The 16,747-nt window shown below is 41.0% G+C and overlaps 1 long non-coding RNA gene across 2 annotated transcripts; it reads left to right on the plus strand.

Moving 5' to 3' along the window:
* Positions 1-279: 279 nt before the first annotated feature.
* On the plus strand, positions 280-10,133 carry LOC132345179 (uncharacterized). 2 transcript variants are annotated; one of them, XR_009494371.1, is made up of 4 exons: positions 280-736; positions 3,321-3,525; positions 8,869-8,960; positions 9,665-10,133. It is a non-coding gene; the product is annotated as an uncharacterized lncRNA (long non-coding RNA). The 2 variants fall into 2 exon arrangements; XR_009494372.1 differs by having other exon boundaries at positions 282-736; positions 3,364-3,525.
* The last annotated feature ends 6,614 nt before the right edge of the window (positions 10,134-16,747 follow it).

Genomic DNA, 16,747 nt, shown 5'->3' on the forward strand with positions numbered 1-16,747 from the left:
AGTTCATGGTGCAAAGAGTCGGGCATGCCTGAGTGACTAACACACACACACACACACACACACAGATATCTAGATTATTTACCCTTATAGATTATTATTACAACATATTGAGTATAGTTCCCTATGCTATACAGTAGGTGCTTGTTTATTTTATACACAGCAAATTGTATGGACAGAAGAGCCTGGCAGGCTGCAGTCCCTGGGGCAGCAACAAGCCAGACGTGACTGAGCAACTGAGCATGTGTCTGTTAATGCTAAACTCCTAATTAATCCTCCCCCCTTCTCCTTTGGTAACTATAAATTTGTTTTCTGCTTCTGTGGGTCTATCTCTATTTTGTAAATAACTTTATTTGTACCGTTCTTTTCTTTTAGATTCCATATATAAGTGATATCATAGGATAATCATCTTTCTCCGTCTGGTTTCCTTCACTCAGCCTGATCACCTCTAGGTCCCAAGTTGCCTCTTCCCCAGCCCTTCTTCATTGAGTGTGTCCACCCTGCAAGCAGCTTCAGGGAGACAAACAGAAGATTCCCCTGGTAAGCCACTTCCCTTCCTGAGAGGTCACATCCGGGTCAAGGTCACTTCAGCATGAGCTCTTTGTCTCCTTGGCAGCCCTTCCTCCACACGTTCTCACTCCCGCTAGCCGTTTCTATGATCACTCGTGGGGCACCAGTGCCTGATTCAGGCCCCCACCCCAAGGCTGTCTCTCACGCCTCCCCGGGGCCAGCCACAGAGGTAACACCGCTCCCCCTCCTCCCTCACTGCCCTGCCTTCCATTTCGTCCTTGCTCTTTCTGCAGGGACACGATCCCTGTGCTTTAGGATGCAGTCAACAGGCAGCTCCCCGACATGGCGCTCTGGGACACTGTTCCCCATCTACACTTCCCACATTACCTTCAGCTTCATAAACCAGCTCTGATAGCACAGGACCCGTTCAGGGTTATCCTTGCCAAAGTTCCCAACTCCTCACTTGTCTTCTGGTTTCTTGTTGCCACCCCTGCACCAACACACACTACAGACGTGCAGTTGTGGGAGGATGGGGAAGTGGGCCACGGTGGCCGCGTCCCCTCACCATCTTCCTCAGGTCTTCAACTCCAGGACCGCCTGTCTCAGAGTCTAGCAGAAACGCTGTTGTTAAATAAGCCTCTGTAAGACACGGACATAGCGAACAGACATGTGCCTACCAGGGAAGAAGGGTGATTGGGATGAATTGGGAGACTGAGATTGGCCTATATACACTAATAATACTATGTATAAAATGGATAACTGTTGGAGACCTACTGTATAGCACAAGGAACTCACGTGCTCTGAGGTGACCCAAAGGGGAAAGAAATCCGTAAAAGAGGAGATATATGTACACATGTATCTATACAGCAGAAACTAACACAACATTATGAAACCACTATACGCCAATAAAAATTACTTTAAAAAATAAGCCTCCATAAATGCTTTGATGAAGGAGTCAAAGAAATACTTGAAGTGCTTGTGTGCCTGACAGGGATCCCCATGCCTTGAGCACGTTTTAAGTCAAATAGTTAGCTGAAATGATCAATTGTTTCTTCTGCAGTTCATTATTCCGTATTGACAAGCCTGCCTCATCTACCACTGGGGATCTCCTGCGACCAGATTGCTTATGCTGCTTCCGTTTGATAATTTGGCCAAGGAAATATAAGATGTATTCTTTAGTAGATGCTTTTGTTAAATAAAATAACTATACAATTTATCAAACACTTTGAATATAAGCATCAGTGAACAAAGAAATGAATGCTAATATGGAGTTTTAATCAATGGTTTCCTTGGATAATACATACATCCAAATATCAGATCAACCCTCCCTCTAGGCTTCATTAGTATTCATGCATAACTAAATAATCTTGGCTCAATGGCTTGAAAAATCAACTGTTCTTGAAACTGAAAAATGTATTTAAATCACAATGTTTACTTATAATAAATACTGACAATTTCTTACAAAATTATAAGAACTTCAGGTATTATTATTTTGAACTTGAACTATTTAGAGATTGTATTATTTGAAATTATTATTTTGAGAATGTTTTATTTTCAAATTGAATCTCAGACTTTCTATTGGTGGAAAAAAATAAAGTCTAAATCCAATTTCTAGACCAAATGAAATGATTTATTCCTCAACCAATTATTTTAAATTACTAAACATTTAATTTACATATTTTCAGAATAGCTGCTGCTGCTGCTAAGTCATTTCAGTCATGTCCAACTCTGTGCAACCCCATAGATGGCAACCAGGCTCCGCCATCCCTAGGATTCTCCAGGCAAGAACACTGGAGTGGGTTTCAGAATAGCACTGCTTATTAAAAATAGAGACTATGTTAAATATAATACACACTTTCAGTATTTGATGGCTTAGCTTTTTAAGAAGGAATCTTTTTGATATATTGATCAAAATAAAGTTATAAAACTACAGCTTGTAAGGATGAGCCAAGTAGAATTAATATTGTTAAGTCAAAAGTGATTGAATATAGCATTTGGAAATGGCACAACCTATAAGTATGTGAGTTGAAATAGTTTGTAAGCTATTAATGAAAGCACATGATTAATTTAACATCAGGTCTGTAGAGTTTGCCCATGTAATAACAATATAAGTGTTGTAACTGAGCAGAACCCTGTGGGTATGTCTGTCAAATTTATGATTAACCTCCTTACCTGAACCTTTTTCTTGTTCAAAACTTGTTCTCAAAATTGAGGAGTATCAAAGAAAGGGGGGAATTGTAATGGAGCAGGACCATATAGGGCCTTTCAAGGACAGGTCTTCCCCCATATCCTCTGCTTTAGCTCCTCTCTGAAGTTACATAGTTAATAGTATTTGATGCAAATTCCCTGAGTTTTTAGAGATGTAAAAAGTCTCCCCTTCTCCCACAAATGGAAGATGATAACTACTTGATGATCAAAAGCACATAGCCCCAGGACCCCTGGAGTCTAAGGAATGATAATGTTAACCTCTGTGATACTACCCTGTTACCTCGCCATCAGCCAATCGGAGAATTGTGCACGAGTTGATTACACACCCTTCTGACCCCTTATTCTCTCATCTGGCCTTTAAGAATGCTTTGATGAAACCCTTTGGGGAAGCTCAGGGCTCCATTAGAACATGAGCCGCCTCTAACTTTGCATGATCCTGCAACAACACTTTCTGCTGTAAACACTGGTGTTTCAATCTGTTTTTGTGTCAGGCACTCGAACTTTGTATTAACAGTATGACTGTTGTCAACTGACATCTCCCTTTGACCTTTGTTTTCTCACATGAAAATGTCTAACTTTCTAATTTTTTCTACTTTCTGTTTCAGCTCTGAAACATCTGCAATTCATTTACATGTTTTCCCTTGCCAGGACTCTATTTTGTAACAAACATTTACGGATGTGATTAATAAAGCATCTTCACTCATTAACGCAAGAAGTATCCACTGAGTGATTGCTGTGTTCTGGGGCTTTCCATCAACTTCAGGTACATGGAACAAACAGAAGTCCTTCTCTCATGGACATTACATTCTAGTAAGTGAAAAAGATAATTAATAAATAAGTATAAAATGTATGCTGTAAAGTTGGGACAGGGGCAGGAAGAGGGAAAGATTCATGGAAACGTCCCACTATAGCATCAGGAATATCTTTAGCACAAAATCCCTGTTCAACAATGACTTGAAGAAATAGGGGTTATTGCTCTAACTTAACAGGCAACAAAGAAGTAAATGCTCTCCTGAGACTGATTCTACTGTGCCATCATGTCCTTAGATTTTTTTCATCGTTTTGCTACTTTCCCTGAGAAATGGAATATTTCCTGCCACATGAGTAAATAAGGGTGTAACAGTCGTCAGTAATTACAGGCACCATGGAAGGTAAGCTGGTGAGCCCTGAGAAAACTCAGGATGTGAAAACACAGGAACCTGGACCCAGAGAGCTGAGGTGCATACCAAAGGAGTAGATTTCAGTGAGCCCGGACTCTTGCAGCTTCCCATACATAGAAAAGTGCTAAATTACTTAACTTGGGCTATCTGAGTTTCTTTAATGAACAATAATCTTTTGATATTTGGACTACCTGCCTTTTGTGCAAGCCTTCTATAAAACCTGGCTCCTCCCCCGATCCCCCCACCTCCTCAGAGCAGTTCTCTGTGTCACTTGAGATACATCTCCTGGTGAGTGATAAATGATAAAAATCCCCACCAAATAAAACATAGCTCTCAACTTCTTGGTTGTGAATATTTTTTAATTCCATGTGTCTTTGGTACTTCCTATTTCTCCTAATGCTTGTGACCTCATGGTCACAGGACGGCTGCCATTCTTCCATGCAACTGGAGAATAGCAACAGACAGTTCTCTTCTCTCTATCTTTTTTGAACTTTTGCAAGCATTTGTGTCCCCAGAACAACAATATCCACATCCCCCACAATTGTCTTCCCTATGCATAATTGTATTACTCCTGTCTTTTGTTTTCTGTATTTTGATGCTTTGACTGTCCTGCATGGTAGGCTGATTCCTAGCACCCTTCAAATGTGAACCAATCAATGCAGAGTTCACATTTCTATCACCTCCTCTATCAGGCCTTCATACTCTGGGATCCCCCTCCCCTAAATACCCCAAGACCAGGTACCAGGGGCAGCCCCTGAACCCCAGAGCCAAATAAAATCATTCAAACTAGCCAATCCTACAAATTCACTGACAGAAGGAGGTATTTTCTTTGGTCCAGGTGGACCACCGGGCCCTGACATATGTAAGGTTTGATTGGCTTGTAGGGGAAGGTGTTTGCTCTTCTGCTCAGTCGCTCAGTTGTATATGACTCTTTGGGAACCTACTGAATGTGTCCCACCAGGCTCCTCTGTCCATGGGATTCTCCAAGCAAGAATACTGGAGTAGGCTACCATTTCCTCCTCCAGGGCATCTTCCCAACTCAAGAATCAACCTGCATCTCCTGCACTCCTGCATTGGCAAATGGATTCTTTAGCACTGAGCCATCCAGGAAACCCTCTTGCTAAATTTTCAGAAGTCCCCTGGCTATTCATCCAGAAACACCCATCCTAAAACTTTAACATCTCTTCTTTTTTTCTGATCTTCAGAGACATTTCTTCCTTTTCAGTCTACATCCTCGTATATATTTTTGTGCCATTTTTATGTGCTTTGAATTGAAGAGTGCCTCTCTTGGCTGGAGAAGCAAATGTCAACCCACTCCAGCATTCTTGTCTGGAGAATTCCACAGACAGAGGAGCTTGGCAGGCTACAGTCCATGAGTTCTCAGAGTCAGACATGACTGAGCGACTAACACTTTTACATTTTCACCCTCCTCTTGGCAGGAGAAGATGAGGAGGGAGCTTTTGCTAAAGGTAGGGACCCACCGGTGCCCCATGTTGACACGGTAACCTGTTCTGGAAGCACAGTTTGGCAGACCTTTCCATGAGGATGGGGAGCCCCAGCACCGCCCAACGCAGTGGGTGTTTCCCAGTGGTGTGTTTCTCAGCAGGGGCTACAGGACCAGAGAAGAATGACATTCAAAATACGAATCTGCAGGACTCACATGGGCACCACCAAGAGATGCTGGCTGTTGCTGGACGATGGGTTCTGAGGGTTCCACAGGCACATGGTAGGGTTTGGATCAGAGGCAGTATTTCCACTGGCACAGAAATATGCCTCAATATGTGGCAAGCAGTTTGGCCGCCCTGCTGACGTCCACCCAGGTACCAGAGCTGGCACCCAGAAGAGGCTACCAAGACCCAAACAGATGGCCAGAAATCCAACAAAACTGTGGTGGTTCAGAGGGAGGGTCCATTCTTAGCAGGCGAATAATTATTACAAAGGAATTGAGGAACAGACCTGAGTCATGCTGTTTGCATCAGTGTGATGGGAGGTGTCCTCCAAAATAATCAATAAACAATCTATAATATGGTCCTGTGGCCCCAGCCAAGACCCTCCACTGAGAAACCCCCTCCACCAGCCTGGGGACCCCTGCTCCTTCCTGCCCTGTCTTCTCTTCAGTGACTCAATGTATCAGCCATTTTGACATCTCAGGGTTTGTTTCAAATTACAAAAACACCATTTTTCTGAAGTGATTTTATTTTCTTAAGAAACTATACTATTTTCCCTTTTTTGTGTGTGAGAACCTGAGGTAATTTGTAAGATATTTGCTGAAAACGGGGAGAAATCTACGGTACTTTTTCTTCATTCCCTGTGTACGTATTTGTCCGTAATTCAGAAAGGAGTGAAATCTGCCTCCTAATACTCATCCCCGTGGGCAGAATGAATATGTACAAACTGTTAAATGTGTTTGCTCACAGTTACTGTCCCTTCAAAATGATCATGCTTGACTAACTCTTAGTTCTACCTTAGGAACTTTTAGAAATGTGGCGTGTGTGGCAAGAAAGTTTTTACAGCAACGAAAATCAAATAATCCAGGCCCAATTCTAGGAAAACACTTAAGGAAATGATGATTAATTCTTACAATTGGATAATACATGTCCTATAAAATGGTGCTTAAATATATTTTGATGACATGGAAAATGCCTATTATTAGGTAAAATCAAGACTAGAGGATTTCTTTTTACAAAGATGACAAATTTAAAAAATAATAGCAGCTTTTCATGGATGATGGGATCATGATCAACTTTGTTATTTTCTAGATGCTTTTATACTTTTAAAATATCATAGAGTAAACACGCAACCTTTAAGACCAGAAAATATATTTGAATATATATGTGGGTATATATGCTTATATATGTATAATATACAACTATTATAGAGGCTGGCTAGCATGTGTAAACTGCTGGGCTATAAGTTAATCACTGAGAATGATGTTTTGATAAAATTTGGTGAAATGTTCATAAAACAAGGGCAAATGAAAAGCTGGAATATAAATTGTGTAGAGGATATTCTCTTAGCTTCATTTGGTTTAATAAAAGAACTAAAATATATAGACAGAAAATAGTTTAATAAAACACAGAAAATGACTGAGATTATTTTGGATACACCCTTCTACGTTGGCAATGTTTCCTGCCTTGAATTTAATGAATGCACACTTCTTTTAGAATTAGATGTAAATATCACAAGGCGGGTGGCCACTTTCATTGCAGACATGGCAACAACTCTGTCCCCACAGGAGCTCACTTTCTCTTGCTGTGTACGTGCTGTAGCCTTTACAACATGCCAGCAAATGTGTTTTCATTATGCTTGCCAAACTGTGTCAACTCTTGCTTTCCCTGGTTGGTTAAACTTTATAACAAAATATTCTTAAAATACAAATGTGTCAATTTTGATTATTTGGAGCTTTCATCATTACTGGACATTTAAGCAAACATTTTTTAATTTCTTAAATTGAAGTGTAGCGGATTTACAATGCTGCATTAATTTCAGGTGAACAGAAAAGTGATTCAGTTATTCATATATATGCATTCTTTTTTAATATTCCTTCTGTTATAATTTATCATAGGATACTGAATATAGTTCCTTGTGCTATACAGTAGGGCTTTGTTCTTATTCATTCTATTTATAATAGTTTGCATCTACTGGACTTCCCTGGTGGCTCAGATGGTAAAGCGTCTGTCTACAATGCGGGAGACCTGGGTTCCATCCCTGGGTCGGGAAGATCCACTGGAGAAGGAAATGGCAATCCACTGCAGTACTATTGCCTGGAAAATCCCATGGACAGAGGAGCCTAGTAGGCTACAGTTCATGGGGTCGCAAAGAGTCAGACACGACTGAGCGACTTCAGTTTCCTTTCACTTTCCTTGCATCCACTAATCCCAAGCTCTCACTCCATCCCTCCTATGCCTCCCCCTTCCTTGGCAACACAAGTCTATCTCTATGTCTGTGAATCTTTTTTTGTTTTGTAGATAAGTTCATGTCCTATTTTAGATTCCATATGTAAATGTTATCATATAATATTTGTCTTTCTCCTTCTGACTTTACTTCACTTTATACGATCATCTCTAGTTGCATCCAGATTGCTGCAAGTGGCATTATTTCAGTCTTTTTATGGCTGAGTAGTATTCCATGGTATACATGTACTACATCTTCTTATCCATTCATCTGTAGATGGACATTTAGTTTGTTTGCATGTTTTGACTATTGTAAATATGTTGCTATGGACATAGGGGTGCATGTATATTATTTTATTAGAATTTTGTCTGGATGTTTACTGAGCAGTGGGATTGCTGGGTCATGTGGTAGCTCTATTTTTAGTTTTCTGAAGAACCGCATGTTGTTCTTCTGGTGGTTCTGTGTGTATACTCAGTCATGTCCAGCTTTTTGTGACCCCATGGACTGTAGCCTACCAGGCTCTTCTGTGCATGGGATTTCCCAAGCAAGAATACTGGAGTGGGGTGCCATTTCCTCCTCCAGGGGATCTTCCCAACCCAGGCTCTACCAACTTACATTCCCACCAACAGTGTAGGAGAGTTCCCTTTTCTCCACATCCTCTCCAGCATTTAAATAAAACATTTTTAATATCATATATATGATTCTTTTTCCTTTAATATAAAGTAAATGTGTTAATGTGATTTGGGAATTTGATTTTTTTTTCACTTTAGAGCTTCTGAAAAGTAAAAAGAATAGAAGCACCTGGGGTATATACACATCCGGAAAAAAAGTTGAGCCTGGCAAATCTGCTAAATAATATAGCATCTCTGTGTTAGCTTTCTTCTTCCCCTCCTCTCAATTATCTTCTTCAATGTTCCACTTTATCAAACTGAAAGAAGCTTTTAAAACCCCTGGAGTTAAGGTTTCTTTCCCTCTTGGAGAAGAGAAATTGGTTTTTGTTTTATATTTTTTAAATTGGTCTCTCAAACGCTTGATAGCTATTTGTTTAAGAGTAGACGCAAATCTTACCATCTAAAATTCTGTTTTCTTGCATGTTCAGAATTGCCAGATTCTGCTGGGATCCTTCACATCAGTGAGAATCCAGACAGAGAACAGAAATCCTTTGAGGCAATCCACTCATCTTTCCTTCATGTGAGAAAGCAGCAGTTCTACAGACCAGACCAGATAAGAACTGGGTCAAAAAAATCCAAATGCTTTGCAGGGACAGGGCAGAAATTCTACAGCATCTGACATCCTGAGGCTGAGTGTAGAGGGCAGCTTGCCTGAAGCAGTCACATCGTCCTCTACACACTCAAAACCTGGGCTATAGGATAGGATAACAGGATAACAGGTCCCAGGGTACTAAAGTCTACACCCAACACATGCATTGAGTTTTAGGGGAGATTTTTTTATCTGTGGAAATATTCCAATCTTTTTGTGTTCAAATAAAAAAAAAATGGTCACTGTTTTCTCACAATCATTAATTTTCAGGTAATGGTTATTATTTTAAATAATTGAATCACCATGAAAGGAGTCCACCCACAGAATCAAATCCAGATCATCACTGTAAAGGCATTATTTCAAACATTTCCAACATTCTTTCTCTTTATCAAGGGCCAATTTATGTTAGGAAACAGGATTTCAACAGATTGGAGACATGCATAGGCTTTTTGAAATCTTTAACGGTTCTGTCACTTTCTGAAAGTCTCTGGGGTGAGTGTGGGAAGAAAGTAGGTGGAGATTCAGAGTAAGCAGAGGCAGAGCTCAAGGGGGAAAATGGCTACATGTTCAGGCAACAAAGCCAAGATCACAGGACAGGACACAAGGAACTAAGAGTATTTTTGTCTTCTTTGCAGAAGAAGGCATCTGGGCATGTTAGACGTTGCATCCATCCATCAGACAGCGGTTGGTGAAGCCCTTTGTCAAGTGCAGACCAGGAAGACTGCCTGTGAGGAGATCAGAGTAGAGAAGACAGTGTCCTGGGCAGGTGAGTGACAGAAGGTCACCAGCCAGTCATGGAGAAACCACATGCACCTGATTCTCATATTTGCAAAACTTGGAAAGACCACACTTCTTGTAAAAATAAGATTGTGATATGCACTGCAGATAAAAATACTCTGATTATTGGTGACAGTCAGCAAGCTCAGCCTTATACATTTTAATAAGCTGGTTTTCCTGACACAAGCAGTTTTTAAAAGATAGCAACTAGATTTCTAAAGGAAAAGAACAAAAAGATTGTATTTTCATGGTGATTATATTGCCTGTGAATTATATGATTGTCCCCATGTCTTCTCAACTTCCATCTAACTTGCATCTGAATCTAAAGAGTACATCCTTCTTAAGCTTGTGAGAAAAGGTTACAGATTTTTTCTCTCATCCATATTAAAAAGAAAGAAAAGAGAAAGAGAAAGCAGTTTAGAGTAAATGACCTAGACCAGTAAGGCTACTGCTCGCTCTTCCCTGGGGGAGCCAGCTCATGGCAGTGCAGCTCCTGGTGCCACGCCAGCCTGGGGATGAAGACGGTGCCACCAGAAGAGTCTGCACGAGCCCACATAGCAAGATTCATGTAGACGCCTAGAACCCACTGACCAAGCATTTCCTTAACCATCAGGCATTTGTTGAACTTATAATTTGCTCTAGGATTTCACTAAAGGTAGAAAGATGAAACTCTCTCTCTCCACAAAGGTCATATCAAGCTATCTAGCTAGCTACCTATAATCTACCTCTATAGCTATATAGATAATCAATAGATAGATGTTGATATACATAGATAGATATTGATCTATTTATTTGTCCATACGTAGATCAGTCAATAAATAGATCTATGACTGCATTTGTGTTTCAATTGACCTCTATATATCTCCAATATGTCTGTTGATCAATCTGTATCTGTATCTATCATCAATCCATATCTATGTATGTACGTGTATATGTGTATATCTGTGTACCTAACTGCTTTTGTATGTATGCATGCATCTGTCAGCTATCTTTAACTATGTATGTATGTGTTTGTATGTTTACCTGTATCTCCGCCCCATCTATGTACCTATGTATGTATCTACCTGTAATTAGTATTTAATGATTAACATTTAACTAAGAGAATTGTCCCCTCAATCTATCATCTATTTATATCTATTTATGTGTGTGAGTGTTCGTATGTATTTATGTATGTGTGTGTCTATCTATCTATTGCAGGGAAGGAAAAACTTCCTTTTACCCCTTTAGGTTCTTTGACTGGACAATAATTAAAATAATAGAAGATAAAATAGGATAACAAAAGAAAAACATAGAAATTTATTTTTTCACACATGGTTGGGGGAGTTCAAAAGGAAAATGAAGCCCTGAAGGTGCTGTTAAACTCTAAAGCTCATCTACCTTTGGCACATAGATGATAAACTCTGAGGCTATGATGAGACAAAGGGCTTGAGCTTGGGCAGCAAGCAGTAAGTGGGACAGGGGCCAGGAACTGTGTGGAGGAGACCAGTGGAAAGGAAAGGTCACTTTAGTAGAGTTTTTGTCCAGGGCCATTTCAGTGTCAGCTCCTAGCCCCTGGGTGATAAAAATGTTCTTCTCTTCCTGGTGCTGAGAGGGTGTGTTTCTCACTGAAAATCTTTAGACTTACTTTTAGGTAGAAGAGGGGAGATCAGAAGGTCTTCCCTGCAATTACTGTTTCTCAAATGAATTTAATTCCAAGTAATCACTATGACAAGATGACATATTTCAGGGTGACATGTTCTGAACCTCTTCACTGTCATCTGGCCACCTCTCTATCCATCCATTCTTCTATCATCTGTCCTGCCCATCTACCTATCTGTCTATTGTCAACCTGTCTAGCATCTGTCTGCCTACATACCTGTCTACTCTGTGTGCATCAGGAACCTCTGGACCAGGCAGCATGAGAGGTACCAGGGGACTGAGGAGAAAGCCCCTGCCCTCAAGGCCAGCATGGTCCTGTTTGGCCGCTTTGCAGAGAGCTCCTTCGGCTCCCCAGTTACCTCCTCACCTGTCCATACTGCTAGATCCCTCTGACCCCACTGATGTGTAATGGTTACTTCAGAAGCCAGACCTAACTGACCTCCCACCCAGAGAACTGGCAAACATTCCTTTTCTTGGACCCAGTGGCAGTCATCACATTTTATTAAATTTTTTGGTTTTACTATTTCTCACACATGAGCACAAGTGCTTTTTTGTCAGGGCCCTCACAGTGGCTGGAACAAAAGAGGGTTCCAGGGCATATTAATTGTCATCATTGGTTTAAGCATGACCTCAACTCTGTGCATAACCCCCACTGCTGCTGCTGCTGCTAAGTCGCTTCAGTCGTGTCCGACTCTGTGCGACGCCATAGATGGCAGCCAACCAGGCTCCCCTGTCCTTGGGATTCTCTGGGCAAGAACACTGGAGTGGGTTGCCATCTCCTTCTCCAATGCATGAAAGAGAAAAGTGAAAGTGAAGCCTCTCAGTCATGTCTGACTCTTCGCGACCCCATGGACTATAGCCTACCAGGCTCCTCCGTCCATGGGATTTGCCAGGCAAGAGTACTGGAGTGGGGTGCCATTGCCTTCTCCAATAAGCCCCATTGGGTGAGTGTAAAACAAGAAATAATTAGTTGTCCCATATGAGTCATATAGATTTGAATTACCCACAGTGTGGGGATTATGTATATGTTGAGATTTTTTATAAGACACTAAATTCAACTATGAGGGCTCCACTCTCATGGGTTAATCACGCCCCAAAGCCCCCACCTCCTAATAATACCACCTACGGCACTAGGATTCCAACCAAATAATCGGAGAAGGATTCATTCAGACCATAGCAGTAATGATATCAAACACTAATAATTAAAACTGGAAACAAAAGATTCCCCCAATTAATTACATCAGAATTGGTCAAAGAAGTAATATGCAGCCAATTTAAAATGAATTTTATCACATGAAGTGTGAGCTCCATAAGCTCACTCCAAGTAGGAAAGCAAGATATACAACTTAATTCAAGCATGAAATCAACGATGCTCTCCAACTATATTTAGAGAGAACAGAGAGGAAATAAAAGAAGTCCTGACAATCATTTTATGGCTAAAGGGGATTTAGGAAATAGCTTTCTTCTTATATTTTTAAATTTCTACAACTGGTGCATTCATATTTAAAACGAACATATTTCTGTATACAAGGTACTTACCACTATCTAAAAACGTATCAACACATGTGTTTGCTTTAGAACTGTTATCTTGAGTTACTGTGGACAGTTACTAAAACTGGGCTGGTGAATATCAGGAACTAACACGCTGAAGGAAGCATCCTTGCTGGAGATGAAAACCCAGGGACAAGATGGAAGAGATTTCTTACAGGACCCTTGCAACTATCTTGTTTGGACTCACCATGGACTAAGTCCACTTGCATCTGTTTGTATAAATTCTTCATTTCCTCCCCGGGGACCAATTACCAAGGAAGCTGAAGTCTGGCCTGATGTTTTCTTCTCTGTGATTATGATCCTTTGTCTTTACTGTTTGGGCTGATACAGACTGATGCCCTAATTTGCTGCCGTGTGGAGCAAGACCTCGATGTTCCCAGTTTATGTAGGTCACAGCAGGCTCCAAGCTGCCAGGGAACATTTGAGAAATTCTTAGCTGTAGTGGAATTTGTGTGTCCAATCACATCCTTTGCATCCAGAAACCCAATGGCAAGGAATTTATGATGATGGGACTTATTTGGAGTACAAGTGTAGATAAATGTAGAACATCTATATGGCATCCAGACAACTTCTAGAAATGCCATTCATGGGGATACAGGGGCACCTCTTAGAGAAAATCATCATATATCAAAATATCTAGCCAAGAGGGGCAGATGGGACTTCATTGACTTAGGATCAATGAAGATTTGCTTATTTATGCCCTAACACAGCTTCCTGAGAGTTGAACAAGAGGTAGAAGACACTCTTCTATAGTTATAGATAGAAGACTCTCTTCTATCTTTAAACTTCTCAAAGGGAGTAGAATGGATTCTCCTGCTGCACCCAGAGGAAGAAAAACAGTGGCATTTGAGATTTGCAAGCTGGTGCCAGGTGGAGGTCAACAACTCCAAAGATGCTCACCATCATCATGGGCTCTGGGGCTGTCAATTACCAAGAAAGATCACAGCTGCTGGCTTTCCCTGTTTAACATACGGTAAAGAATCTGCCTGCAATGCAGGAGACTCAAGAGAAGGGAATGGCTAGCCACTCCAGTGGACTTCCCCGGTGGTGCTAGTGGTAAAGAACCGGCCTGCTGATGCAGGAGACATAAGAGAGGAGGATTCAATCCCTGGGTTGGGAAGATCCCCTGGAGGACAGCATGCAACACACTCCAGTATTCTTGCACGGAGAATTCCATGGACAGAGGATCCTAGCAGCCTACAGTCTGTGGAGTCACAAAGAGTCGGACATAACTGAACAACTAACACTTTCACTTTTCATTTTGATCACAGTTGCTGTGGAGGAGGGCTGAGAGAGAACAAAACCTCAGAGCTGAGAGCCCAGAAAGCTGATGGCTGTGGCCCCTACATCCAGCCCCTAAAAGAGAAAAGTATAGAGGTGTATCCTGAGGGGACAGGGAGTGTAGGTTCTTACCTCACTGACATTACCAGAGTTTGAGATAGATCCATAAACACAGTTGACACAATGGCTCCAAGAAGTTGACATTTTACTAGAGGAGAGAGAAAACAAACAAATAAAAAATTTGTAATACTATGTGAGCTACAAGGAGACTAGACTAATGAAGAGTTAAATTATAAGTGGAGTGGTAACAGAGTCATCCCTAAAGCAGAGACCTGACATTTGACTCATCTGACGAGCCCAACCCGTTTAAGAGAGGGTCACATAATATATTTACACTGGAAGGAAATCTAAAGCAACACTTGCCCTCATTTTGAACATGTTCATAATATAAGGATATTCACTGTGGTGGAGTAAAATACACTGTTGATTCCAGATCATTTATTTCATGGCAAGGCATCATGTAGCATGAAGAAACATAGAAAGGGCATTATTTACTCATATAAAGAATATAAACTATTTAGGCAAATTGTGTTTATACTGCAATGATTGCACTATATGCAGTCTCTTTAATTTTATATTTTACTTTAAGAAAATCTACAGAACTTTATGCTTTGAGGTTGCAAAAAGAGTGTGTAAGCCTGTCTTCTAAGTTCAGTTCAGTTCAGTCACTCAGTTGTGTCTGACTCTTTGTGACCCCACGGACCACAGCACACCAGGCTGCCCTGTCCATCATCAACTCCTGGGGTCTACTCAAACTCATCTCCATTGAGTCAGTGATGCCATCCAACCATCTCATCCTCTGTCATCCCCTTTATCCTCCTGCCTTCAATCTTTACTAGTATCAGGGTCTTTTTGAATGAGTCAGCTTTTTGCATCAGGTGGCCAAAGTATTGGAGTTTCAGCTTCAATATCAGTCCTTCCAATGAACACCCAGGACTGATTTCCTTTAGGATGGACTGGTTGGATCTCCTTGCAGTCCAAGGGACTCTCAAGAGTCTTCCCCCTCACCACAGTTCAAAAGCATCAATTCTTCTGCACTCAGCTTTCCTTATAATCCAACTCTCACATCCTTACATGACTACTGGAAAAACCATAGCCTTGACTAGACTAACCTTTGTTGGCAAAGTAATGTCTCTGCTTTTGAATATGCTGTCTACGTTGCTCATAACTTTCCTTCCAAGGAGTAAGTGTCTTAATTTCATGGCTGCAAACACCATCTGCGGTGATTTTGGAGCCCGGAAAAATAAAGTCAGCACTGTTTCCACTGTTTCCCCATGTATTTGCCATGAAGTGACGGGACTGGATGCCATGATCTTAGTTTTCTGAATGTTGAGTGTTAAGCCAACTTTTTCACTCTCTTCTTTCAATTTTATTAAGAGGCTCTTTAGTTCCTCTTTGTTTTCTGCCATAAGGGAGGTGTCATCTACATTTCTGAGGTTATTGATATATCTCCCGGCAATCTTGATACCAGCTTGTGCTTCATCCAGCCCAGTGTTTCTCATGATGTACTCTACATGTAAGTTAAATAAGCAGGGTGACAATATACAGTCTTGATGTACTCCTTTCCCTGTTTGGAGCCAGTCTGTTGTTCCATGTTCAGTTCTAACTGTTGCTTCTTGAGCTGCATTACAGATTTCTCAGGAGGCAGGTCAAGTGGTCTGGTATTCCCATCTCTTGAAGGATTTTCCACAGTTTATTGTGATCCACACAGTCAAAGGTTTTGGCATAGTCAATAAAGCAGAAATAGGTGTTTTTCTGGAACTCTTTTGCTTTTTTGATGATCCAGCAGATGTTGGCAATTTGATTTCTGGTTCCTCTACCTTTTCTAAAATCAGCTTGAACAACTGGAAGTTCACAGTTCACATATTGCTGAAGCCTGGCTTAGAGAATTTTAAGAATTACTTTACTAGCACGTGAGATGAGTGCAATTGTGTGGTAGTTTGAGCATTCTTTGGCATTGCCTTTCTTTGGGATTGAAATGAAAACTGATCTTTTTCCAGTCCTGTGGCCACTGCTGAGTATTCCAAATTTGCTGGCATATTGAGTGAAGCACTTTCATAGCATCATCTTTTAGGATTTGAAACAGCTCAACTGGAATTCCATCACCTGCACTAGCAGCACCGTGCAGCCAGCCTGTCTTCTAATATTTTTTTATTCAACCTTTCCTGTTTGAGTCCTTGAAAAATGCCTGGGAGTTTACAAGATGCTGAGATGGAAAATGTGAAGGGTGAGAGATGATTCCTGCTCCAACCATTCCCAATGCAGTATCAGATATGAAATCTCAGTGATTAACTTCTTTGAGTCCATTAGTAATAGTTTGCCAGCATGTGTGCTTAAGTCAATTCTGTCGTGTCTGATTCTTTGTGACCCTATGGACAATAGCTTGCCAGGTTCCTCTGTCCATGGGATTC

This window comes from Bos taurus, chromosome 4, assembly GCF_002263795.3.
Source record: "Bos taurus isolate L1 Dominette 01449 registration number 42190680 breed Hereford chromosome 4, ARS-UCD2.0, whole genome shotgun sequence".
In the NCBI taxonomy this organism is placed as follows: domain Eukaryota; kingdom Metazoa; phylum Chordata; class Mammalia; order Artiodactyla; family Bovidae; genus Bos; species Bos taurus.